The 26,361-nt window shown below is 40.6% G+C and overlaps 1 protein-coding gene across 8 annotated transcripts in view; it reads right to left on the reverse strand.

Annotated features, from left to right (window-relative positions):
- The window catches only part of CNST (consortin, connexin sorting protein), a 117,899-nt gene that overhangs the window by 82,397 nt on the left and 9,141 nt on the right, over window positions 1-26,361 (reverse strand). For 2 of the 8 annotated variants that reach the window (XM_033199452.1, XM_033199451.1), the window contains exon 2: window positions 20,785-20,932. The exons of the other annotated variants lie outside the window; for them this stretch is intronic. The gene's annotated coding sequence lies outside the window, so the exon portion shown is untranslated. The remainder of the gene's footprint in view (window positions 1-20,784; window positions 20,933-26,361) is intronic. 8 annotated transcript variants of the gene reach the window in all.

Raw genomic sequence — 26,361 nt, forward strand, 5'->3', positions numbered from 1 at the left:
ACTATTTAGCCTAACACTCCTATTCAATTCTTGCAATGACCCTAGCAGAGAGTAATTTTAGTGCCATTTTACTGGTAAGAAGCCAAGACTTGTACCTCATCGAGTCCCTCAGCTAGTAAGTTTAGAAATGGGATTTAGACCAGTTATAATCCTGACATGGACAACAGGGAGAGAATAACTTATATTTCATTCCAGCTATGGTATGCCCCAATTAGGGATCTACCCTACAACACAGGACACAAATCTAATGACCAACAAGTTCAGGTTCCTGGAAGGGCTTCTCTTTCCCTGCGAAGTACTGGATCCACACAGTACATCACTTCCTACATAGCTCAACTTCTGTCGGAAACTTTCTTAAGTGGGTGGGTGCAGGGAGGATATACTATTTAAGTAAAGTCGCTATTACCAGTACAGTACATACCCATTTCTGTGGGCCTCAAGACATTTTGCCTGCAACTCCTGTGATGACATAATTTAACTCAGAAGATAATTTTATAAAATATTTTCTAATACTGACTTTCATGCTCTATCCAAGGCGTGAATATGATGTAGTTTAAGAAATAAAGATACCTGGCCAAGCGCAGTGGCTCATGCCTGTGACCCGAGCACTTTGAGATGTGAGGCAGGTGGATCACTTGAGGGTCAGGAGTTCGAGACCAGCCCTGGCCAACATGGTGAAACTCCATTTCTACTAAAAGTACAAAAATTAGCCAGGCGTGGTGGTGCATGCCTATAGTCCCAGCTACTAGGGAGGCTGAATCAGAAGAATCGCTTCAACTTGAGGGGTGGAGGTTGCAGTGAGCTGAGATTGTACCATTGCATGCCAGCCTGGGTGACAGAGGGAGACTTTGTGAAAGAAAAGAAAAGAAGAAAAGAAAGGAAGAAAGAAAAGAAGAAAGGAAAGGAAAGGAAGGAGAGAGAGAAAGGGAAAGGAAAGAAAATGAAAGGAAAAAAGAAAGGAAGGAAGGAAGGAAGAGGGAAGGGGAAGGGGAAGGGAGGGGAAGGGGAAGGGAGGGGAAGTGGAAGGGAGGGGGAGGGGAGGGGAGGGGGAGGGGAGAAGAGGGGAGGGGAGGAAAGGGAAAGAAAGGGAAGGGAAGGGAAAGGGAAAGGAAAAGGAAAAGGAAAAGGATTCCTAACAATGCATCAAGGTCTGGCTCAAAAGTCACTTACCCTAGTTTGCCTTCCCTGATTTCTCCATCACAAAGACCCACATATAATGTACAACAGCACGGTTGTCATTCAGTCCTTCCCAAATATGGCTCTGCACTTTGTATTTTTGCATATATGTCATACTAGATTTAAGCCATTTGAATACTCATAACCCAGGCATAGATAATTTTCATTCTTTGCCATGTTTAGCCCTGGGCGTTGTACTTACTAGATTCATGAAAGAGTAAGGAAACAATTTTCCACTGTTTCTCTCTGAAAGGCGGAAAGTCAGACGCATGGAATCCCAGCTGCATCCCTGCCCCTATTCTGAGAGGCAAAGGGACCCATTGCACAATATTTGGCTTCTGTCTCCATCCCTAACACATTTCAATACAAATGCCTTAACTTAATCAATAGGATAAACTTCCTAATGGGGTTTATAATCTGTATAGTCTTACTGTTTTTAGAAACAGTTATAAATTAAACGTTTATTTTTGTCTCTTCCTCTTTCCTCTCCCTTAATGCTACAGGAATAGCATTTCAACAGGCTGATCTTCTGGTATACCTAGTATCTCACTACAAAGCACTTGGGCAAGAGAAAATTCACAAGGAGAAAGACGCCCAGCTAATACACAGTATTTTAAAATGTGTGCTAATAGTGCATGGGACCTGAGGATTATTAGTTGAGACTGCATTCAAACGTATTTGCTGTATCTAAACAGTAAAGCTATTTTGTAGTAATCCCTAAGTCTATACAAATTCTCACAAAAGAAACAGTGACATGCTACAATCACTGCTACAGCACTGACGGTGGCATATTTTGTCTTTTAAAAGCACAACAGCGAGTGCTGCCCAAGATTCCAGACTCTTGTGGCAAGAAAGCATTCCAAACATGTACACTGTATAAAAATCATTTGATGCATTGCCTCTCTACAGCTTAAGAATTTCAAACAACCATATTAAAGTGAGGCTTATACAAAACACGAGAACCCCCAAACTTTAAGGAAGAACATTAAATAAATGAACAATTTAAAGTAACAGGCTAAGAAAAAACAAATCTCCATTTTACCAGAAGCATATCTCAATTCTGGATAGGATTTGACTTCATTTTTTACACATCCTTAATGGATGTCCAAAGAGATTAAACATGAGGTGTTACTAAAATTTTTAAAAATAATTTATGGGAATACATAGTGAAATATGTAGTATTTCACTGAAATGCTTTAAGACTATGGGTGCCATTTTTCTGTATTTCATACAAATCAGATAAATACTATACTTTTACTTTTGAAGCCAAGATCCTTCTGAAGAATAAAGATTCAAGCCCAAATTTAAATTTGATTTATAGCCAAACCAACATTTAGAGGAATATAGTCACCAAACTAATAACACAGTTTATTAACACCAAATTCAAATTTGTTTATTCCCAGCCAATTCAGAACTGAGGAAGAAAGTGACCACGTCCAAGGCCATGTGTGATGGCTCATGCCTGTAATCCTGGTGATTTGGGAGGCCGAGGCAAACGCATTGCTTGAGGTCAGGAGTTCGAGACCAGCCTGGCCAACATGATGAAACCTCATCTCTACTTAAAAAAATACAAAAATTAGCTGGGCATGGTGGTGGGCATCTGTAATCCTGGGTACTTGGGAGGCTGAGGCAGGAGACTAGCTTGAACCTGGGAGGCAGAGGCTGCAATGAGCCAAGATCTCACCACTGCACTCCAGCCTGGGTGACAGAGCAAGAGCCTGTCTCAAAAAAGAAAGTGACCACATCCATATGATTCTGTTTATCACTGACATTCCATACCACTTAACATTTATTTTTACCAATTTACTCATTAGATAGGTTCTAATACCACTTACATCTCATTGCTAAATCTATAGTTTTCTTCTCTGATTAACACTCTTTGTTTAAACAAATATACCCTGAGGCAATATTCAGTACAACAGCAATCAAAAGTATGCCTCAGAGGGATGACGGTCAAAAACTTTGTGACACACAGTAAAAAATTCATTTTTCACTGAGCTCCTGAACCCACAAAATACATACATTTATGCAGCTAAAACTTAACACAGGTGAATCACTCTGATATGTTCTTTATTCCATTCAATACGATTTCATATATTTAAAAAATGCTGATCAAGATCCCCTAGGTCGATTTCACATCCCACTGGTGAGTGTCGACCACAGCAGTATGCCAGAAGGCAGTTTCTAGGAATTAATAGTATCTCAGCCTGAGGACCCCCGAGTGAGGACCACAGAAGGTAACAACGATCTCCAAACTGTTTTCTGAAAATAATGCAGATCATTTGGAATTTAGATACAAACTTCATTTAAAATGGCGTTCTCATAATTTCAATGTAATAACGTATGCTAGGCCAGGCACGGTGGCTCATGTGTAATTCCAGCACTTTGGGAGGCCGAGGAGAGTGGATCGTCTGAGCTCAGTTGTTCAAGACCAGCCTGGGCAACACAGTGAGACCCCCACGTCTCCACTAAAAATAAAAATTAGCCAGGTGCGGTGGTGCATGCCTACAGTCCCGGCTACTTGGCTGAAGGGGGAAGATCACTTGAGTCTGGGATGTAGCAAGCTATGATCTCACCACTGCACTCTAACCTGGGCAACAGAGCAAGACTGTGTCTCAAAATATAGTAATAATGATTCAGGGTTCCTTAGCTGACATCTTCAATTGTTAGCTCTATTCTACACCTATGCTATTCAAAATGGTAGCCACTAACCACACACAGCTACTATCTGAAATATGAACACACACTGAGGGACTCAATTTTTCATTTTTATGAATTTTAATAAATTTATTTATTTATTTATTTTTGAGATGGAGTCTCGCTCTGTCACCCAGGCTGGAGTGCAGTGGCGCAATCTCAGCTCACTGCAAGCTCCACCTCCTGGGTTCACGCCATTCTCCTGCCTCAGCCTCCGGAGTAGCTGGGACTACAGGCGCCGCCACCTCGCCCGGCTAGTTTTTTGTATTTTTAGTAGAGATGGGGTTTCACCATGTTAGCTAAGATGGTCTCAATCTTCTGACCTCATGATCCGCCCACCACGGCCTCCCAAAGTGCTGGGATTACAGGCGTGAGTCACTGCGCCCAGCCAAATTTAAATTTTTGAATGGACATCAATTCAGTTACTGAAAAACTTAAGTGTGTTTGGAATAACTTGGGTATGTGAATGTTTTTCACCTGTACATTTTATGAAATTGAAATGTAGTTCAAGCATTTCCAATGAAAATTGTGTCCAAATTAAGATGTGCTATATTTATAAAATACATACCATATTTCAATGATTTAGTATGAATAAAATCAATATAAAAGAATTCATTAATTCTACATATTGATTACATGTTGAAATAATACTTTAGATATATTGAATAAACTATTACTTAAATTAATTTCTCCCTTTGAAAATTTTTTTTTTTTTTTGAGACGGAGTCTCGCTCTGTCACCCAGGCTGGAGTGCAGTGGCCGGATCTCAGCTCACTGCCAAGCTCCGCCTCCCGGGTTTACGCCATTCTCCTGCCTCAGCCTCCCGAGTAGCTGGGACTACAGGCGCCCGCCATCTCGCCCGGCTAATTTTTTGTATATTTTAGTAGAGACGGGGTTTCACCGTGTTAGCCAGGATGGTCTCGATCTCCTGACCTCGTGATCCGCCCGTCTCGGCCTCCCAAAGTGCTGGGATTACAGGCTTGAGCCACCGCGCCCGGCCCTGAAAATTTTTAATGTGGTTACTAGACAACAAAATTATATATATGTCTCACATATTTCTATTGGACAACGCTGCTGTCTATGACATTGCCTTGGCAGTGCCACAGCAGCCAAATACGGCTCATGGTGAATCACTCCACTTTAGATTCTTCCTTTGCTAACACAAATTGTGCTACAGGTATTTCCTGGATATAGATATTATTATTACTGTAATTAAACAAATGCAAATACTTGTTGAAGGAAATAGGTACTATTTAAAATTAATTTTTACCTCCTTATTTCCCATATTCACCATGTAAATCACTAGATCATGCTGTTCTTTTTTTTTGTACTTCCCCATATTCAAAATATCCCTGGCACTTCATAAAAGTTAAATAGTATTGTAATTAAAATTAGTAAAACAGCCTTTCAGTAATCACTCTAAATACGTAAATTTCTACATAATAATACAGTACAAAAGTAAATCACATTGTTTTAATTTTTTTAATAAGAATAAAAAATATGATTTCATGAAGATTTAGTTCTTCATTTAGCAAAAAGAAAGGCCATAGAAGAGAAAATGTATGCTACGAGGTATGCAAGAAGGATAAAAATGTGACAAAGTTACAAGATACGAAAGGAAAAGCAAGAATAAATGTGAAGGTAATGATTCTAAGGGAAAAACAACATCAAATACAGATTTTCAGTTATGAAGAGAGAGCACTGTTAAAAATATGAAGAAATTAACTGAAACTATGTGACTCATATTCCCCAAAAAACCTTGGGGCAGACAAAGTGAATGAAAGGAAGCATAATTTTTTCATATTCCTCAATCCTGCCTTTCATAATGGGGCTTGGTTCAAGATAGCTTATGTATTTACAGGGCTTTTGAGTTCAAAATCCATTACATAAATGGGAATGACAGGTCAAAAGCCTCACTGTGGGTATACTCAAGCAGTACAAAGATACAGAGTCATCTCTATTCCCTTGTCCCTCTCTTATGCAGATATATACAAGTTCCACTTCAGTAAACAAAAGAGAAGTAAACACATCCAAATTGTGCTTATTTGGTTTTAAATACCTCTTTGTTGTAAAAATGTACTGCAATCATACTTTTAAGCCGCAACCAACAGAATCTAAGACTTGAAAATACTTTGGTTCAGCCTATAGTCACCTCTTTTAAAACAAAAATCATGTTTACTGCCTGTATCAACTATACATCCTCACGGAAACTGTCTTACACATGACTCATTAAATAGACACATAAAACTATATATTGTTTTAAAATGTCAATTTTTGAAAATACTATGGCAAAAGCAAATTATTAGAACCTTCTTTTAAGATGTCTGACAAAATAGCTTTCATTATCTGAATAAGATGCTAAGACTAGTCAGGCACAGTGGTGTGCCTGTAGGTGTCAGCTACTCGGGAGCCGGGGAGTTCAAGACCAGCCTGGGCAACACAGCAAGACTCCATCTCTTTAACAGTTATAGAAGATTTAGTAAGTGTCAGTGTTTTAAGTTTGTTACATATATATAATTTAATCCTTATAAGTCCTATAAAGTAGTTCTAAAATTATTTCCATTTTTTACAGAAGTAAATAACAATAGAAAGATGAAATACTTAGGCCTCGGTCACACTGCTATTACCTGGCAAAGTCAGGATTCACTTTAGAATCTGATTCCAGAGCCTGTATCCTTAACCACTATAATCATTTTTATATTACTTTTAAAAACCAGCTGTTTTCAGATATATATGTTGTAAATACCAAATTGCTACTTTAAGGAGGCCACAAAATGAACATTTCCAATATCTTGAGATGTTTTTCAAATATGTCAAATGTAGAAAAATAGGTTACACAGCAAATACATAAAACCCACCAATAAGACTCTTGATTTGCTGCATTCCTTTAATATTATGAATTCATTTCTTCAGGTTTATATGTTGGGCTATAGAACCACCCCATTAGAAATTATCTGACATTCATAAGATATCTGACATTCATCTTTGTGCATTTAGAAAAATTTTTACCAGGCAGGCCATAGGCACTTACCGAATCAGTATCACGTTAAAGAGGGACTAACATGCAAGAGTCTCCAAACTTTGGTGGTGTACTTGTAATATTTATATGTTATCTATGTATCTCAGATATAGCTAAGATATATGCGAGATACATAAGATATAGCTTGCATATATCTCATATATAGATACAGATAAAAGATATGTTATATATTTGATATATCTTTTATATATCTATATATCTTATTTATGTATCTCATATGGTTAATATAGATGAGATACATGATAGAGCTTGTATATGTATCATATATAGCTATGTCAAAGACATATAGCTTTATATATTATATATCATATATAAAAGGTACATATTATATATACTATATAATGAAGATACATATCAAAGATATACCATATATCTTTGCTTATTATAAGCACACTATCAGTAATATACATATACATACATACACACACACACATATTCCCCCCCCCGAGACATAGTCTAACTTTGTCCCCCAGGCTGGAGTGCAATGGCAAGTGCTCACGGCAGCCTTGAACTCCTGGGCTCAAGCAATCCTTCCACCTTAGCCTCCCAAATAGCTGGGCCTACAGATGCGTGTCATCACATCCAGCTAATTTTTAAATTTTTTGTAGAAACAGAGTCTCACTATGCTGCCCAGTCTGGTCTCAAACTCTTGGCCTCAAGTGATCCTGCCACCTCAGCCTCCCAAAGTGCCAGGATTACAGATGTGAGCCACCACACCCAGCCTAGGCAACGAAACTGATCATGCGAATACCCACTGTAGGTATACCTGTTCATAAACCATATGTACATATGCTGTATACATATATATGTATATATTCTTTGTGAGTTTTTTTGAGACAGAGTCTCTGTTGCCCAAGCTGGAATGCAGTGGTGTGATCTTGGCTCACTGCAACCTCTGCCTCTCGGTTCAAGTGATTCTCCCACTTCAGCCACCTGAGTAGCTGGGATTACAGGCACGCACCACCATACTCAGCTAAGTTTTGTATTTTTAGTAGAGACAGGGTTTCGCCAGGTTGGCCAGGCTGATCTCGAACTCCTGACCTCAAGTGATCTACCCGCCTCGGCCTCCCAAAGTGCTGGGATTACAGACTTGAGCCAGCACCCTGCCCCGTCATTTTAAACAAATGCAAATACAAACATGAAGAAAGAATGTACTTCTGGCAAGGGCAGACACCTGCCGATAACTAGAAAAGTTGACAGAAAGCTTCAGTTTGGAAGCCGAAAAAGCTGAGCAGAGTGCTGAGTAGGTTCACAGAGCTGGAGGAAAAACCAGAGTTCGAGGTCTTCCAAGAAGAGGGGACCACAGGCCTTCTGGTGCGACCTACAAGCGATACTCCCCAGAAGAAAAGGCAAGGCTGGAACAGATCAGTGCTCGCAGGGACTAACCCAGAAGAATCCATCACCTCATCTCTGGTTGAATTAAGGTGATCTGTTCTAACCTGGCTGCCTGCCAGAAACTAGTCAATCCTCTCTGCAAGAAAAATCCAACGAAGGTTCAAATTATTTCCACAGCTTTTCATACGTAATATTCAGTACATAATCCAAAACAACCAGGCATGCAAGAGATCACATCTGGATTTTAAAAAGAAAACTAGGGGAAAAAACGGCAGAAACAGACGCATAGGAGATCCACAGACTGGAGGCAGGGAGGGAGTGGTGTGTTGGGAGCAAGGAGTTGGGGAGCATACAGAAGGTTTAAAATAGTCAGTGTGGGAAACTGGAACAGTAACTGACCTGGCAACTGTGGAGGACTGCAGGGCTGCCGGGAAGGTCTACTGAGATGAGTTCCACTACATATTCCGTTCCATTCGACTTGGTTTCATACACTGTCTTCAAATCAATATCATGCAAATCATCCACAATCTAGCTAAAAGAATCCTATACCTTAATCTTCTACTTGAGTACAAAATATCCATAAGACCGGCACCTATGCTGGAAATTTTTCATCATAATGGAAAGACTCAACACCAATTTTCATTTGTGCTCCTCCTTTATTCTTGACTGCACTGCCATTCTTCTTCCCACTTTATGTGGACATGTGAAAGCAGTTTTTAAAACCCTTGCCTCTGGTTTATTTCACTTAAAGAAAATTAATTCTTAAAATGTTGACTTGGCTGGGTGTGGTGGCTCACACCTCTAATCCCAGCACTTTGGGAGGCCGAGACCGGTGGATCGAGACCATCCTGGCTAACACGGTGAAACCCTATCTCTACTAAAAATGCAAAAAATTAGTCGGGCGTGGTAGTGGGTGCCCGTAGTCCCAGCTACTCGGGAGGCTGAGGCAGGAGAATAGTGTGAACCTGGGAGACGGAGCTTGCAGTGAACAGAGATCGCGCCACTGCACTCCAGCCTGGGCAACAGAGCAAGACTCCGGCTCAAAAAAAAAAAAAAAAAGTTGACTTATATAAGTTAATGTGAAATTTCACATTATTTCTTGGCAATTTCAGATTCTTCTAACATAGATACATGACTGAATTCTTATACCTATACCAGAAAGCCAACGTATGTGGCTGGGCATAGTGGCTCAGCACTCTGCGAGGATCACTTAAGACCAGGGATTTAAGACCAGCCTGGGCCTTAAAGCGAGACCCCATCTCTACAGACAATCTAAAATATTAGCTGAGCATGGTGGCGTGTGCCCGTGGTCCTAGTTACTCTGGAAGCTGCAGTGAGAGGACTGCTTGAGGCCAGGAGTTCAAGGCAGCAGTGAGCTATGACCCTCCCTTCACTCCAGTCTGGGAAACAGAGCAACACCTTGCCTCTTAAAAAGAAGAAAAAAGTTGGCCGGGCGCGGTGGCTCAAGCCTATAATCCCAGCACTTTGGGAGGCCGAGACGGGCAGATCACAAGGTCAGGAGATCGAGACCATCCTGGCGAACACGGTGAAACCCGTCTCTACTAAAAAATACAAAAAACTAGCCGGGCGAGGTGGCGGCGCCTGTAGTCCCAGCTACTCGGGAGGCTGAGGCAGGAGAATGGCGTAAACCCGGGAGGCGGAGCTTGCAGTGAGCTGAGCTCCGGCCACTGCACTTCAGCCCCGGCAACAGAGCGAGACTCCGTCTCAAAAAAGAAAAAAGAAAAAAGTATAGTTACAAGCACATTCACATATATTTTGTTCTGCCATCCTCACTGTCTACTTTTTCTTATCTTGAAAAATTATGATATAATGTTGCCCTCTGAATGGGAACAAGATGCTCCTGCCCCACATTCAGAGGAACACTGGTTTCAAACTGCTTATGCAATACAAGTGCTAATGCTTTGTCTTACCGTGCTCTTTGTCACCAAATGCCTTTTGGCCAGCATTCAAGGTTACCATGAGGACATGAAACAAAACAAATAAGTCTCCACAGGACACTGAACTCTGACCTCAGAGGTTGAGCACTTTAACTAAACTTAACCAGCCTTCAGGGTAATCAACTTTGAGTGTCTACAACAAAGATCCATATATAAATACAATGGGGCAAGAGAGAGACAGATGAGACACAACATGCCCTAAGGACTATGTATTCCAAAAGTGGAAAATAAAAATAGAAGAGCTGATACTCTAGCAGGTAATGAATTATATGACCTGTCTATAAACCCCACCCTAACTAACATTCCTCTTCTCTCAGAAAAACTTTGCTACAAAGAAGAATGTGATCAGTAACAAGCAATTTCTTTGGGAGTCAGAGGAATCAAGGTTACTTCTATTGTGGAGAGGTGTAATGCATGAATATTTAAGAATATCCAATTCCATTACAGAAAATCAAAGATACAAATAAGAGAGATGAAAGTAAGTACAGAGCAAACAGCTTGAGAAGTTAGACACAGAGAAAGTAAACAGGGCATCTGTGTGGTAAACACAGGAAGGAATGAAAGCACTTATAACCACCAAATATTCACGAGACCAGAGGAGACACAAAATACTCATGAAGGTACTGATATTCATGAGGTATTAAATCAGCCAATCCAATTGGTAGTATCCATTTCCACACCTACATGCCCCCTGCCCTGGAAACACAGATGAAATCCATAGCTGCTCATCACACTAACGGGCGGACAACAGGGTCAGGCGGGTCCCTTGTTTCTCGGATTGGGCGAATGAGTGCTGGCCTCTGGCGTCTTCACTCTGCTGAGCTGCCGTGTTCATCTTCAGCCATGGTCTGCAGGAAATGTTGCTATAGCAGAGAACCCTGGAGAAGAGAATGTTGTAACCCAGCTCTGAGACGGTGTGTTCCCTCCATTCCACCCACACCTGAGGTGCATGGACCGGCAATCTCAAGAGAAGAAATAAACAGGGCCAAATAAAAAGGTGAGGAAGTACAGAATGAAGAGCGAATAGACTTTGGAATAAGAGTGCTGAAGGAAAGTACTGAGTGACGAGCCTGATCAATGGAGGCGGGGCCAGAGCCTAATACAGGAATTCAGACCGGCGCTTTTCAGACTATCTGTTGTGAAAGACCACCTTTTTTTCCCCTAGTGGGCCATGAACCAATTTCTAGGGGGTAAAGGGGAGGAAGACACAAAACATAAGTCCGGCTGTGCTCGGTGGCTCATGCCTGTAATTCTAGCTACTAGGGAGGCTGAGGCAGGAAAATCACTTGAACCTGGGAGGAGGAGGTTGCACTGAGCCGAGATCAAGCCACTGCACTCCAGGCTGGGAGACAGGGACTCCGTCTCAAAAAAAAAAAAAAAAAAGAATATGGAGGTGGAGGTTTGATGTGGAAGGTAAAGAACAGTTATGAATCCACCTCCAGGTACAGGCTCCTCTATGCTGATAACTGTCGGTAACAGATGGTGAGAGACAGAATACAATGGGAGATGGCAGAGGAAAGAAAAACAGCAACAGCAACGTCGTGTTTAACTTCGTTGTTTGATTTGTGTGAAGGGCCAGTAAATCTGGTCACTCTTAGCATGTGGGTCTGAAAAATTTCATCTTGCTAAACATAAGGAGTACATACACATGAGATGTTAACAACTGCGTGCTTGACTTATATGAAACTGTACAATCATCTTTCAAACTGTAATGAAAAGACACTTCTATTTAAAAAACCTCTAGTAAAAGGATATTATATTCTACTGGATACCATTAAATTAATGAGATATAATACATATTGCAAAAATACTTTTGGCTATGATATTAGCAGATATCTCATAACATTTTGCCTATAAAACATTTTTCATTTCTCCCTGTAGAATCCAGCTCAGACATATGAATAAAAATAAAATAAACCAAGTATTAACAGGCTGCTGGTAAAGGGCATCTCCTAAGGTACTAACGTTTCTTCAAAGCCCCAAAGAACACTTGATCAGCTATCTACTTACATTGCTTTTGTGAAAGTTTGTAAGAAATTGAAAACGTAAAATGCAATGTCCTCTTGAACATATTAGGAGTTTGCAGCTGTAATGCAATGTTTTTAAGCAACCATGTGCTTTACAAGGACCCAGACTATGTTTCTAAAAGATTGGGATGGGCCAGGCGCGGTGGCTCACGCCTGGAATCCCAGCACTTTGGGAGGCCAAGGCAGGCAGATCACCTGAGCTCAGGAGTTTGAGACCAGCCAGTCCAACATGGAGAAACCCCATCTCTACTAAAAATATAAAATTAGCCGGGCATGGAGGCACATGCCTGTAATCCCAGCTACTAGGGAGGCTGAGGCAGGAGAACTGCTTGAATCTGGGAGACGGAGGTTGCGGTGAGCCAAGATTGTGCCATTGCACTCCAGCCAGGGCAACAAAAGCGAAACTCCATCTCAAAAAAAAAAAGATTGGGATGGGTAGAAAAAATACAGTGTGGAGACACTGATGAAGCTTCACCCAGTGTGGCTGTTACCATATCCATGTATGGGAAGGATTCAAGAAGAAAAGCATACAATTGCAATGAAAATACAGGACAGAAATAGCAGCTAAAGACAGAAGACTATTACTCTAGGAAGTATCAGGATGTGAGTGGATATTTTGATGAATTAAATCTTTTTTACATGCTACGAAAGAAAACTTCAGGCTGGGCGCGGTGGCTCATGCCTGTAATCCCAGCACTTTGGGAGGCCGAGGTGGGGGAATCACTTGAGGTCAGGAGTTCAAGACCAGCCTGGACAACATGGTGAAACCCTGTCTCTACTGAAAACACAAAAATTAGCCAGGTGTGGTGGCGCACACCTGTAATCCCAGCTACTCAGGAGACTGAGGTGGGACAATCGCTTGAACCCTGTGGGCAGAGGTTGCAGTGAGCTAAGATCACGATACTGCACTCTAGCCTGGGCAACGAACGGAGTGAGACTTTGTCTCAAAAAAAAATAAGAAACCTTCACAAAGACACCAATGTTCTCAAAATTAAATCCCCATAAACTATGCTGAATCTTTAAAAGAAAATTCAATTAGCATCAGCAATACAGAAGGGAGTAAAGAAACAGCTCCTTTTTGCATGAAGCCAACCAAATATTCGAAGGTCTGCTATGAACAAAGTACTATGGAAGTTAATAGAATCCATTTAGAGAGACAGAAATATGTCTGAAAATTCTGCTTCCAGTCCTCTTGAATAAGTCTTCATAATCAGAGAAGAGCAACTGCATAACTGTTCCTTTCTCTCTAGTCTTTAAGGTATATTAAAAAAAGTATATTGGTAAATGGCAAAGTAATCTACAACTGATTGTAATGAAATGATTAGGGATTATTTTTAGAATTTACTCAAAAAAGAGTACAGTATTTCATGCATTCATTTAATTCTGACCACAAATACTTTAAATGCTACCTAAGCCTTAATATTTGTATGTCCAGAATGAAATCTACATACAGTTCTCAAAAAAAGGTAACAGAGATTATTTATTTAAAAAAAAAATCTAGGCCGGGCGCAGTGGCTCAAGCCTGTAATCCCAGCACTTTGGGAGGCCGAGACGGGCGGATCACGAGGTCAGGAGATCGAGACCATCCTGGCTAACACGGTGAAACCCCGTCTCTACTAAAAAATACAAAAAAACTAGCTGGGCGAGGTGGCGGGCGCCTGTAGTCCCAGCTACTAAGGAGGCTGAGGCAGGAGAATAGCATGAACCCGGGAGGCGGAGCTTGCAGTGAGCTGAGATCCGGCCACTGCACTCCAGCCTGGGCGACAGAGCAAGACTCCGTCTCAAAAAATAAAATAAAATAAAATAAAATAAAAATCTAACGAAAGCATCAATAAAAGAGAAAACTGGTAATGTTACACCTTAATTTCTTTTTTTTTTATTATACTTTAAGTTCTAGGGTACATGTGCATAACGTGCAAGTTTGTTACATATGTATACTTGTGCCATGTTGGTGTGCTGCACCCATCAACTCGTCAGCACCCATCAACTCATCATTTACATCAGGTATAACTCCCAATGCAATCCCTAATCCCTCCCCCCTCCCCATAATAGGCCCTGTACACCTTAATTTTTTAACCTTAGAAATTCAGGACAGTTGATTACCACTTTCAAGAAAATAAGCCCCACCATTTTTAAGCACCAGAAGTTCCCTTTCCAAACAAGAACTAAGACTAGAGATAAGACAGAGCGGTAAGAAAGGAAGCTCTAATTTTGGAGTCATTCCCTTCTCAGTGCAAATATAGTTTTCTGATACTTGCCAGCTGTGTAATCTTAGTCAAATTAGTTCAACTTTATGAGCCTTTGTTTCTTTGCTGTAAGAATAAAATGAGATAATTCATGGGAAACAGCTAAAGTCATCCATAAAGGTACATTAAGAACATCCTTGTAAATAGTCTCTAGATGTCAATCGCTAGAAATTTTGTTTTATTTACTCTGCTGAGGACTCTATGTAATTTTTATTTTTTTTTATTTATTTGAGACACAGTCTCACTTTGTCGTCCACGCTGGACTGCAGTGGGGCAATCTCGGCTCACTGCAACCTCTGCCTCCCAGGTTCTAGTGATTCTCCCGCCTTAGTCTCCCAAGTAGCTGGAATTACAGGCACCAACCATTTTTGCATTTTTAGTAGAGATGGGGTTTTACCGTGTCGCCTGGGCTGGTCTTGAACTCCTGGGCTCAAGTGATCTGCCAGTTTTGGCCTCCCAAAGTGTTGGGATTACAGATGTGAGCCACCAAGCCCAGCAATTGGCTATTTGTGAATCATGAATTTTCTAGTGATAACAAGATGCATGGCACTAAGAGTTCAATAGTCATGTTTGTTGTCATCCCTGAAATAGAATTGCTCCTTGGGAAGAAGAACTTACAATACGCTAGTGAAAAGCACATATGCAGAACCTAATAGGCAACAAGGCAGAATGAATAAATACTGAACAGAAACAGGAAAGAGAAAAAGCCGACCAGGGATCTGCAAAGCCACAGGATGATAAATGCACATTCTCTGGTAACATCAATTCACTTCTGAAGGTGAGGATGGAAGAGAGATGCTAATTTTATGTTAACACAAACAGCTATTATAGAGCAGAATATACAAAATATATAATTCCAAAAAATATTTAAGCTCAGATAAATCACTTTACAGAAATGGTTTAAGTGTATTGTGAGAAGTGACCATAATAACAGAGTATGAGAATAACAAGACACATTTATGTAGTGTTTACTCTTTGCCACGCATATAGTAACAATTCCTCGCAACAGTCCTACTAGGTAGTTACTATTAGCACTACCATTTTATAGACAAGCAAACTGAGGCACTAATAGGTAAAGCAACTCATCCAAAGTCAAACAGTTCTCAGAATTAGGACTCAACCTAGGCAGACTGGCTCCAGATGCTGTGCTGCTTGTGGTACGTAGGGCAGATTCCATAAGCAAGATGGAATTTGAGCTAGGGGTTGAAGAGTTTGATAAGTTAGGAGGAGGAGGAAGAAGAGAAATTGTAATAATACTATTTAGCCTTAGAAGAGGCCAATTATAATTTGAAGCTGTAAGGCTATAGTTCTTTATTTTTTTTGAAACGGAGTCTCTCTCTGTCCCCAAGCTGGAGTGCAGTGGCACAATATCGGCTCACTGCAACCTCCGCCTCCTGGGTTCAAGCAATTCTCCTGCCTCAGTCTCCCACTGGGACCACAGGCACATGCCACCACGCCCAGCTCATTTTTTGTATGTTTAGTAGAGACAGGGTTTCACCGTGTTAGCCAGGATGGTCTCGATCTCCTGACCTCGTGATCCACCCACCTCAGCCTTCCAAAGTGCTGGGATTACAGGCGTGAGCCACCGTGCCCAGCCGAAGGCAATGGTTAATACAGAATCCATACTGAAACATTTTGAGAGACCCATTTTTTAAAGCACAATAATTTTAGAGCTTATTTTAAAACACTGTAACTTTTCTGGTATTTACTAGACACTGTCTCGAATTTGCTTATTTATTGCTTCAGAATTTTTCTCAAGTTATTTCATGCATATATATTATTTCCCATCTGGAATTCAAGTGCTTGAATGTTTGCAGCATGAGAATGTGCCCATTACTTCTTTTACAATCCTTACCAAAACACAGCCCAAGCATATAAACGGTGTTTAATTAATGTTTGTTCAATTGAACTACAATACTAAAGTCTCACACTACCTCTTACCCAAGGAAACAGATTTAGAAAAAAAATGGTTATGTCTCTAAAGATGATATCTAAAATGTACTTAACAACAACAACAAAAAAACCGCAAGTATTATCTGGTAGGAAACAGAAGAGGGAAACTTGAGAACAGAGGATATTTTTGTCAGTGACAGAGTTAATATAGAGACAAGTCAGCAAAGTCCAAACAAGAAGCATGAATTAGTAAAAACACAAAGAAATGATAGGTGTGAGCCACCATGCACAGCCTGTTTTAGTTCTTTTCTAAAGTGGATACAAGATAAGTGGAATTAGGCCAGGGTCAAATTTATTTTAATCTAGTCTTTCCACTTTTGTTTCTTCAACTACAATTTTATTTGAATGGTTCACCTTCTCACAACTAGGTTTCTCCACTACAGAAAAACATGAAAGATGGGCCGGGCGCGGTGGCTCAAGCCTGTAATCCCAGCACTTTGGGAGGCCGAGACGGGCGGATCACGAGGTCAGGAGATCAAGACCATCCTGGCTAACACAGTGAAACCCCGTCTCTACTAAAAAAATACAAAAAACTAGACGGGCGTGGTGGCGGGCGCCTGTAGTCCCAGCTACTCGGGAGGCTGAGGCAGGAGAATGGCGTAAACCCGGGAGGCGGAGGTTGCAGTGAGCTGAGATCCGGCCACTGCACTCCAGCCTGGGCGACAGAGTGAGACTCCGTCTCAAAAAAAAAAAAAAAAAAAAAAAGAAAGATAATTCTGTGCCCATTAAAAAGGCAAAATGAAAATCTATGAACTAAATGGAATAAAACTGGTTCCTGTAAGAATTATGACCACCTTTACCGAAAATTTAAAAACTCATTGTTTTATTAATAGGATGTTCCTGGATTTTTACAGGTAAAGTCTGAACAACAGTAGAGTAACCTCAAATTCCAAGCGAAGGTGAAGACAGACTTTGAGTAACAGCTACAAAAAGGTAGAACTTTAATGTGGGGAAAAGAAAGAGAGATCAGCCTGTTGCTGTGTCTATATAGAAAGAAGTAGACATAAGAGACTCCATTTTGTTCTGTATTTGAGATGCTGTTAATCTGTGACTCTGCCCCCAACCTTGTCCATGCAAGAGACATGTGCTGTGGTGACTCCAGGTTTAATGGATTTTGGGCTGTGCAGGATGTGTCTCTGTTAAACAAGTGCCTGAAGGCAGCTTGCTGGTTAAAAATCCTGCCCGTCCCTGGGCAATGGAACATCTTGGTGTGAGACCCGATTGTATGCTCTGTTTACTGAGATAGGAGAAAACCACCTTACTGCATAAGGTGGGACTTGCTGGCGGGACTGGCGCAATACTGCTAAGAAGTTTATGGAGATGTTTGCATATGCCTATCAAGGCACAGCATTTCCCTTTGAACTTACCCATGGCACAGAGATCTTTATCCATATGTCTTACTGCTAATTTTCTCCCTAAAATGATCCTATTGTCCTGCCACTCCCTTATCTTTAAGATGGTAAAGATAATGATCAATAAATACTAAAGGAACTCAGAGACCGGTGACGGCGTTGGGTCCTCTGTATGCTGAGCGCCGGTCCCCTGGGCCCACTTTTTCTTTCTCTACACTTTGTCTCTGTGTCTCATTTCTTTTCTCAAGTCTCTGGTTCTACCTAACGAGAAACGCCCACAGGTGTGGAGGGGCAGGCCACCCCTTCACTTTAATCCAAAGTTCAGTTCGAAAACAAAGGCAGAGGATAGTAGAGGGTCTAGAAAGAGAACTGGAATAAGGAGGTACCAGTAGGAAGAGGCTATAAAGGGAGTAACGCTGTGGTGGGGAGGTGTGGAGGAGAAGTGAGAACAACAAAGTCATAACTACAGAAAAACAGGGTTTGCTTGTACTGTTGACATTTACTTCATGAGAGGTATCAGTTTCTGAAGATCACTTTTAATCACAAAAGCATTTTCACCTGAATAATTCCTTTAGTATATGTTCTTTTCCTTACTGAAATGAAAGCTGCCCATCTTAGTAATCTTCAAAACAGTCTATTAATTTGGCAATGTCCCATCAAAAGCTAGAAAAGGAGGGCAAGATGGTTCTAAAAACATAAAAACCTAATTCAATTTTTAAAACATTTTAAAGTAAAAACATGTTAGAACAAGACTTCCAAACGTTTCCACTCTGGTGCTTGCCTGAAGTTTGAAGGCCAAGTTTCCATGGATTCCTACAGGCAAAATTAATCTCCTTTATCTTTCACTGTGGATGTGGGTGGAAGGTAGGGGATGGTAGCCAGGGGAAGGGGTAATAGGATAAAAAGAATTAAGAAATATAATTTGTGGCTGGGTGCGGTGGCTCACGCCTGTAATCCCAGCACTTTGGAAGGCCGAGGTGGGTGGATCACCTGAGGTCAGGAGTTAGAGACCAACCCGGCCAACATGGAAAAACCCTGTCTCTATAAAAATACAAAAAGTAGCTGGGCATGGTGGTGCATGCCTGCGGTTCCAGCTACTAAACGGGCTGAGGCAAGAGAATCACTTGACTCTGGGAGGCAGAGATTGCAGTGAGCCGAGATCACATCACTGCACTCCAGCCTGGGTGATAGAGTGAGGCTCCATCTCAAAAAAAAAAAAAAAAAAAGATGTAAAAACATAATTTTTACGTGCTTCTAACTTTAACACGATTAAACCAAAACAAATTTACAAATTAGTACATGCAAAAAACATCAATAAAGTTAAAATAATAGTCATTTAACATAATGCTGCTCTGTAAAAATTAAAGTTTTGTTCACTAATGGAATACAGTATAAACTGTGATGGCACCAGTTCTTTCAAGTTCACACTCTTATTTATCATACGCACACGAGGATCCAACTCTCCTACCATCGACTACCGAGAAATCTTTGTTTCTAAAACATGATGTGATGTTGTCCCAAAGGCAAAATTTATTAATTTTACTCCCCACAGTTATAAACAGAAATACAATCCTGAGCACTGAAATCTTTTTTTTTTGAGATGGAGTCTCACTCTTCTTGCCCAGGCTGGAGTGCAATGGTGCCATCTCAGCTCACTCCAAGTTCCATCTCCCGGGTTCAACCAATTCTCCTGCCTCAGCCTCCCGAGTATCTGGGATTACAAGTGCCTGTAACCATGCCTGGCTAAGTTTTGCATTTTTAGTAGAGACAGGGTTTCACCATGTTGGCCAAGCTGGTCCCGAATTCCTAACCTCAAGTGATCCACGCCTCGGCCTCCCAAAGTGCTGGGATTACAGGCATTACAGGCGTGAGCCATCGTGCCCAGCAAGCTCTGAAATCTGAGAATGTTGTTTTAAAGTGTCAGTATTGTTCTTGAATAAGCTTATATATTTTTTTATCATTGAAATAAAAATAGGGAATTTTTTAAAATGCTACTTTTTTCCTTTTCCACTTCTCTGTATTTTACATATTTTCTATGACAAACTTGTATTTTTTCTAGCTGCATTTCATGACAGCTTTGAGATATAATTCATATGCCATACAATTCACCTATTTAAAATGTACGATTCAATAGCTTTTTGTATATTCACAAAATTGTACAATCAATTCTAGAACATCTTATCACCCCCAAAAGAGCCTCCCTGGCCCCCATACCCACTAGCAGTGACTGCCCATTCTCCTGTACCCCCACCACAACCCTAGGCAACCACTCAAACCACTAATGTACTTTCTGTCTCCATAGATTTACATATTCTGGACATTTCACATAATTAGAATTATACAATATGCGGTCTATTGCAATTAGCTTCTTTCACTCAGCATGTTTTCAAGGTATATCCATGTTGTACTATATACTGACACTTCCTTTCTTTTCATTGCCAAAGAATCTTCCACTGTACAGATATACAGATATACCACCTTTTATTTAGCCATTCATCAGCTGATGGACATTTGGGCTGTCTCTACTTTTTGGCTATTGTGAATAATGCTGTTACAAACATCTGTGCACATGTGTTTGTGTGAACACTTGCTTTTAATTCTTTTCAATGTATACCTAGGAGTGGAACTGCTGGGTCACATGCTAATATGATGTTTAACTGACGAGGAACTGCCACGCTGCTTTCCATCAGATGTACAAGGGAGGGCTTGGATTTCTCTATCTCCAGGTGTGAAGTGGTATATTTCACTGTGGTTTTGATTTGTATTTCCCTGATGGCTAATGATGCTGGGCATCTTTTCACGTGTTTTTGGCCATTTGTATATCTTCTGTGGCAAAATGTCTATGCACAACCTACTGAGTTGTAAGTTGCAGATTTTTAAACTCAAGAAAACGACTTTTTAAAAAACAGTGGACATATGCTAATATGGTTTAAAAGTAAAATTAATATAAATATTGAGGGCTGTGTTAGTGTAGAAACTTTCCCACACTCCTTTACTCACCCACTTCTAGGAAGGTAGAATGATTTCTCTTACTGGCAAATTTGGTAATGCCTAAGCTTTACTGGCTCGGCCACCTTCTTTCTCCCTAGAGGGAGTCTGTCAGCAGAGGACACACTACTTTGCCATGCCGTTTCAGCTGGCCAGCCTTCTGTGAAGGAAGACATAGAGGAAATGAAAGTGAATCACGATAAGAAAGATTAGACAGATGAAAAAGAAGTAGTGGGATGTAACAGTATTTCAGATACAAAGACAAGACATTTTTACAGGAAACTGAGGCCATCAGTTTGGCTGGATGGGGAAGGTGGAGCCTACTGGACCTGCCTGTAGACTCATGGTGCCCTTAATCCAGTTCAAGTCCTTGTGGAGAACTGTGAGGGTCACGACACCCAACACAGTCCCAACTCTTAAGTATCTCCAGTATCTCAGCAAACCAGCTCTCTAACTTTACCCTCTACTAGTCTTCTGTAAATCTCCTTCTCTAACTAAAATGGGCAATTCATTTGCCTCTCAAACAAGGATTTTAAAAAATGAGAACATGAGCCAGGCACAGTGGCTCATACCTGTAATACCTGCACTTCGGGGGCTGAAGTGGCAGGACCACTTGAGCCCAGGAGTTTGAGACCAGCCTGAGCAACAAGGTGAGACCCTGTCTCTACAAAAAAATAAAAAATTAACCAGACGTTCGTGGCACATGCATGTGGTCCAGCTACTTGTAAGGCTGAAGTAAGAGGATCACTTGAGCCCAAGAGGTCGAGGCTGCAGTGAGCAGTGGTCTCCACACCCCAGCCAGGGCAACAGAGCAAGGCCCTATCTCAAAAAAAAAAAAAAAAAAATTAGCTGGGTGTGGTGGCATATACCTACAGTCCCAGCTACTCTGGAAGATAAGGCTAGAGGATTGCTTAAGCCCAGGAGTTTGAGGCTGCAATGAGCTATGATCATATCACTATACTCTAGTCTATATAACAAAGCAAGACCCTAATTCTACAATAAATGAATAAATAAATGAGAATATGTAATATTGGTGAGGGTTCGATTAAATATTCACAGTCTCATGCTGCTCAAGAGGAATGTAAACTGTCATAACTTATCAGAAAATGATTTTGCAATATGTAGTAAGGTTAAAACAATTAAGTCCTTTTATTATTGGGGGATTTATGCTAAAAATTTTTTCAGTAGCCATAAAAAGGAAAAATGAGGAGATCCTCTGTGCACAAAGATGAACACAGGGGCAATATTTTACAGGCCTATTTCAAGGACTGCTCTACCTGTCCTACATATATTATGTCAGTTAATCCTCATAACTCTTAGGAAGTATTATTTCCCACATTTACAAATGTGAAAACTAAGGGGAAAGGAAGCTAAATAGCTTATCCAAGGTGATATAGTTTATATATTTGTCCCCACCCAAATCTCATGTGGAATTGTAATCCTCAGTATTGGAGGTGGGGCCTGGTGGCAGGTGACTGAACCGTAGGGGTGGATTTCTCACAAATGGCTTAACACCATCCCTTTGGCCACTGTCCTCACGATAGTGAGTGAGTTCTCGTGATAGTGAGTGAGTTCTCGTGAGACCTGATTGTTGATTGGACCATAGGGGTGGATTTCTCATGAATGGTTTAACACCATCCCTTTGGCTGCTGTCCTCGCAATAGCGAGTGAGTTCTCGTGAGACCTGATTGTTGACTGGACCGTAGGGGTGGATTTCTCACAAATGGCTTAACACCATCCCTTTGGCCACTGTCCTCACGATAGTGAGTGAGTTCTCGTGATAGTGAGTGAGTTCTCGTGAGACCTGATTGTTGATTGGACCATAGGGGTGGATTTCTCATGAATGGTTTAACACCATCCCTTTGGCTGCTGTCCTCGCAATAGCGAGTGAGTTCTCGTGAGACCTGATTGTTGACTGGACCGTAGGGGTGGATTTCTCATGAATGGTTTAACACCATCTCTTTGGCTGCTGTCCTCATGACAGTGAGAGCGTTCTTGTAAGACCTGATTGTTGATTGGACCATAGGGGTGGATTTCTCATGAATGGTTTAGCACCATCCCTTTGGCTGCTGTCCTCGCAATAGTGAGTTCTCGTAATAGTGAGTTCTCGTGAGACCTGGCTGTTTAAACGTGTGTAGCACATCCTGCTTGCGCCTGCTCCTGCTCTCGCCATGTGATGTGCCTGCTCTCATTTCACCTTCCACCACAAGTAAAGGCTCCCTGAGGCCTCCCCGGAAGCTGAGTGATGTCATGCCCATACAGCCTGCAGAAGTGTGAGCCAAATAAACCTCTTTCCTTTAAAATTGCCCAGTCTCAGGTATTTCTTTATTATTTAAATAGCAACACGAGAATACATAAGACCACTGTGGCAGTGAGGAAAAAACTGAAAACAAATGTTCAGTAATAGGGAAATGTTTATCATGTTACAAAACCACAAAAAATATACATTATGTGTCCATAACGAGAGAAGAAGAATCTAAAACAAATTGTAAATATGACCTCAACTATGTAAAAACACACACTCCAAAGAGACTGAAAATAAATATACCAAAATGTTAACACTTTTTCCTCTTAGTTGATGGGAATTCAACTATGTGCTACACACGTTTAAACAATCAGGTCTCACGAGTTTTTATTTTTGTACTTTTCTGTATTTTGCACATTGAAATGTAAGATTTTATACTCAAATACATTTTTTAAATCATTGAACCAAGGACATAAAAGTTTATTTTTAATCACTAAGAATGTTATGCAGGTCATTTAAATATTAATATTATTCCCCTCTTTAGAAAGAAAATAACCCAAATAAATACAAATAAAAGTTTAGCAAATTAAAAACAAAACACCTCATTTACTAAGTGCTGTCCGTGTGCCACACACTGTGGAAAGTCACTTTGACATGTGTTATCTCATGTAATAAATGTGTGGGTTTTTTTCTTTTAGAAAGTGTATTTATCAACCATTTCAGTAGATATCCACTGCTTAGGACCCTATTTTAGAGCACCACCGAGACTCTTGCTGTCATTGCCAATAACCTACAGAAACAGGAATTCCTACAAAACCAGTTTTCCAGGGCACAAAGTGGAGACCTCTATAGTGGAACTGTACAGATCTTAAAAAGTAACTCATCCAAACTGTTTCACAACTTTTCACAATAGGTTTACTGAACCGTAAGTCAAACGAGGTGGCATTTAAAATTCTAGTAAAATGAAGAAATAAAATTCTATACAATATATACCAAATGAATTATAAATTATACTAACCAAAAGACTTTCATGTATATTTCCTGTTTCTTTCTTTAAAAAATTAAATCTATATAAAGTCATTCATGACATTAGCCATTAAGCTAATAGGAATGTTGGGTTTCAACAGTCATTCAAAATCTACCATATTTCAAAATTATACACTAACATGACATATTTTCTTGCGTATGTATATCATAGTGTATAGGTTAAATGGATTATCAATAAATTAAAATTAATTTATGAATTTGAGTAGGATAAAGAACATAAAATCTATATAGCAAACACAATTTTAAAAATTACAAAACCGAAGCCAGGAGTTCACTAGCTTATTTCTTCTCTTCTTATGAACACAAAGCAAAAACTCATTAATTCTGTCATTTCAGAGGTTATAATTTCAAAGAGTTTAGGCTGATGTTTACTTTAATTAAGGCTTTCATTTTCTCACATATCCCTTTCAATCCGTCCTGCATATCAGAGGCACATTAATCTTCAGAAAATACTATCTTTCTGGTTTGCATAATAAAAGCAATGACCTCACATACTTGTGGAATAAATAATTTTTTATGTCTCAAAAATCTATAATAATATCCTATGGTCTGGTCATTTAGCCAGCATTACTCCAGTCTTATGTTGTTACTGAATATCAAAATAAACAAAACAAATCTGTTCAATTCAGATGAGTCTCAACAACATCCCACTATCCATATCCTTTTATCTGGCTCTAAACTCCTATTCCTTGATTACTCTCAAGCCCTTAATTAACCCAGCTGTTCAACCACAAGAGTGCCGAACTCCTGCCAATGTTTTGGTCACCTTAGCCTTATCCTGGCACTACTTCCTTTCCTATCTAATATCGAATCCACGTATCATCTCTTGCTACTCCTTAGTCTTCTTACATTTCTACTGCACTTACCCTATAAACCACCAGCCCTGATCAATCTAACTACGTTTTCTGCTCCTATCGCCAATCTGCAATCTATTGCTAAAGAGCATCACAACTATACAAATAAATAACTCTCTCAAAGCAATATCCATGAAACCTCAGCTGGAACCTTAATGCTGGCCAGACATCCTTCCTCCAGAGCTATTCTCAAACTTCATCACCAGTCTCCAGTCCCCTGCCTGCCCATTCCTGGCTCAGCAGAGTCTCACCTGGACAAGTAAATAGAAGCTCCACCTCCATCTCAGTAGAAGAATGTTTCTATTCACTCTTCAAGGATAATTTTTCTACCTGTCCCCAGTTTCTCACCCACTCCTAATTCATCAGGGAACATGTCTGTACAATCAAGCTCTCTATGGACCCATTCTTCTCATCATCACAAAACAGCAGCTGCCTTTACCCTAATCCCAGGTCTGTGTAGAACTCTTTGGACTTGCAGCAAAAACTCAACCACAATAATTATTCACTTTTCTAGAAAACGCACAGAGGACAAACAAATGATTAAAAAAAAAAAAGTACCCCACAAGGTACTAGAAAAATATAAAGAGTAATTCCTAAAGGTATAAAAGATACAAGGCAAAAAATACTTGAGGAGCCAGACGCGGCGGCTCACACCTGTACTCCCAGCACTTTGGGAGGCCGAGCCAGGGGGATCACTTGAGGTCAGGAGTTCCAGACCAGACCGGCCAACATGCTGAAACCCCATCTCTACTGAAAGTACAAAAATTAGCCAGGTTTGGTGGCGGGCACCTGTAATCCCAGCTACTTGGGAGGCTGAGGTGAGAATCACTTGAACCCAGGAGGTGGAGGCTGCAGTGAGCCAAGATCATGCCATTGCACTCCAGCCTGGGCAACAGAGCAAAACTCCATCTCAAAAATAAATAAATAGATAGATAAATAAATAAAATACTTGAGGAAGATTTGTTCAGATTTGTTCTTTGACTCACCATGACTTTTCCTCATAATCTTTTTTTTTTTTTTGAGATGGAGTCTCGCTCTGTTGCCCAGGCTCGAGTGCAGTGGCGCGATCTCGGCTCACTGCAAGCTCCACCTCCTGAGTTCACACCATTCTCTTGCCTCAGACTCCCAAGTAGCTGAGACTGCAGGCGCCCGCCACCACGCCCGGCTAATTTTTTTGTATTTTTAGTAGAGACGGGGTTTCACCGTGTTAGCCAGGATGGTCTCAATCTCCTGACCTCGTGATCCGCCTGCCTCGGCCTCCCAAAGTGCTGGGATTACAGGCATGAGCCACCGGGTCTGGCCCATAATCTGTTAAATTATTTTTGTTTTAAATAAAATACTACTAAAAATGATGCTTTTACATAGGAATCCTTCTAAAACCATAGCTGCTTATCAGATAAATTTAGGAAAGACATACAGTAACCAACTAAGTCAAATTGATGC

This window comes from Trachypithecus francoisi, unplaced genomic scaffold (genome assembly GCF_009764315.1).
Source record: "Trachypithecus francoisi isolate TF-2019V2 unplaced genomic scaffold, Tfra_2.0 Lachesis_group5, whole genome shotgun sequence".
NCBI classification, from domain to species: Eukaryota; Metazoa; Chordata; class Mammalia; order Primates; family Cercopithecidae; genus Trachypithecus; species Trachypithecus francoisi.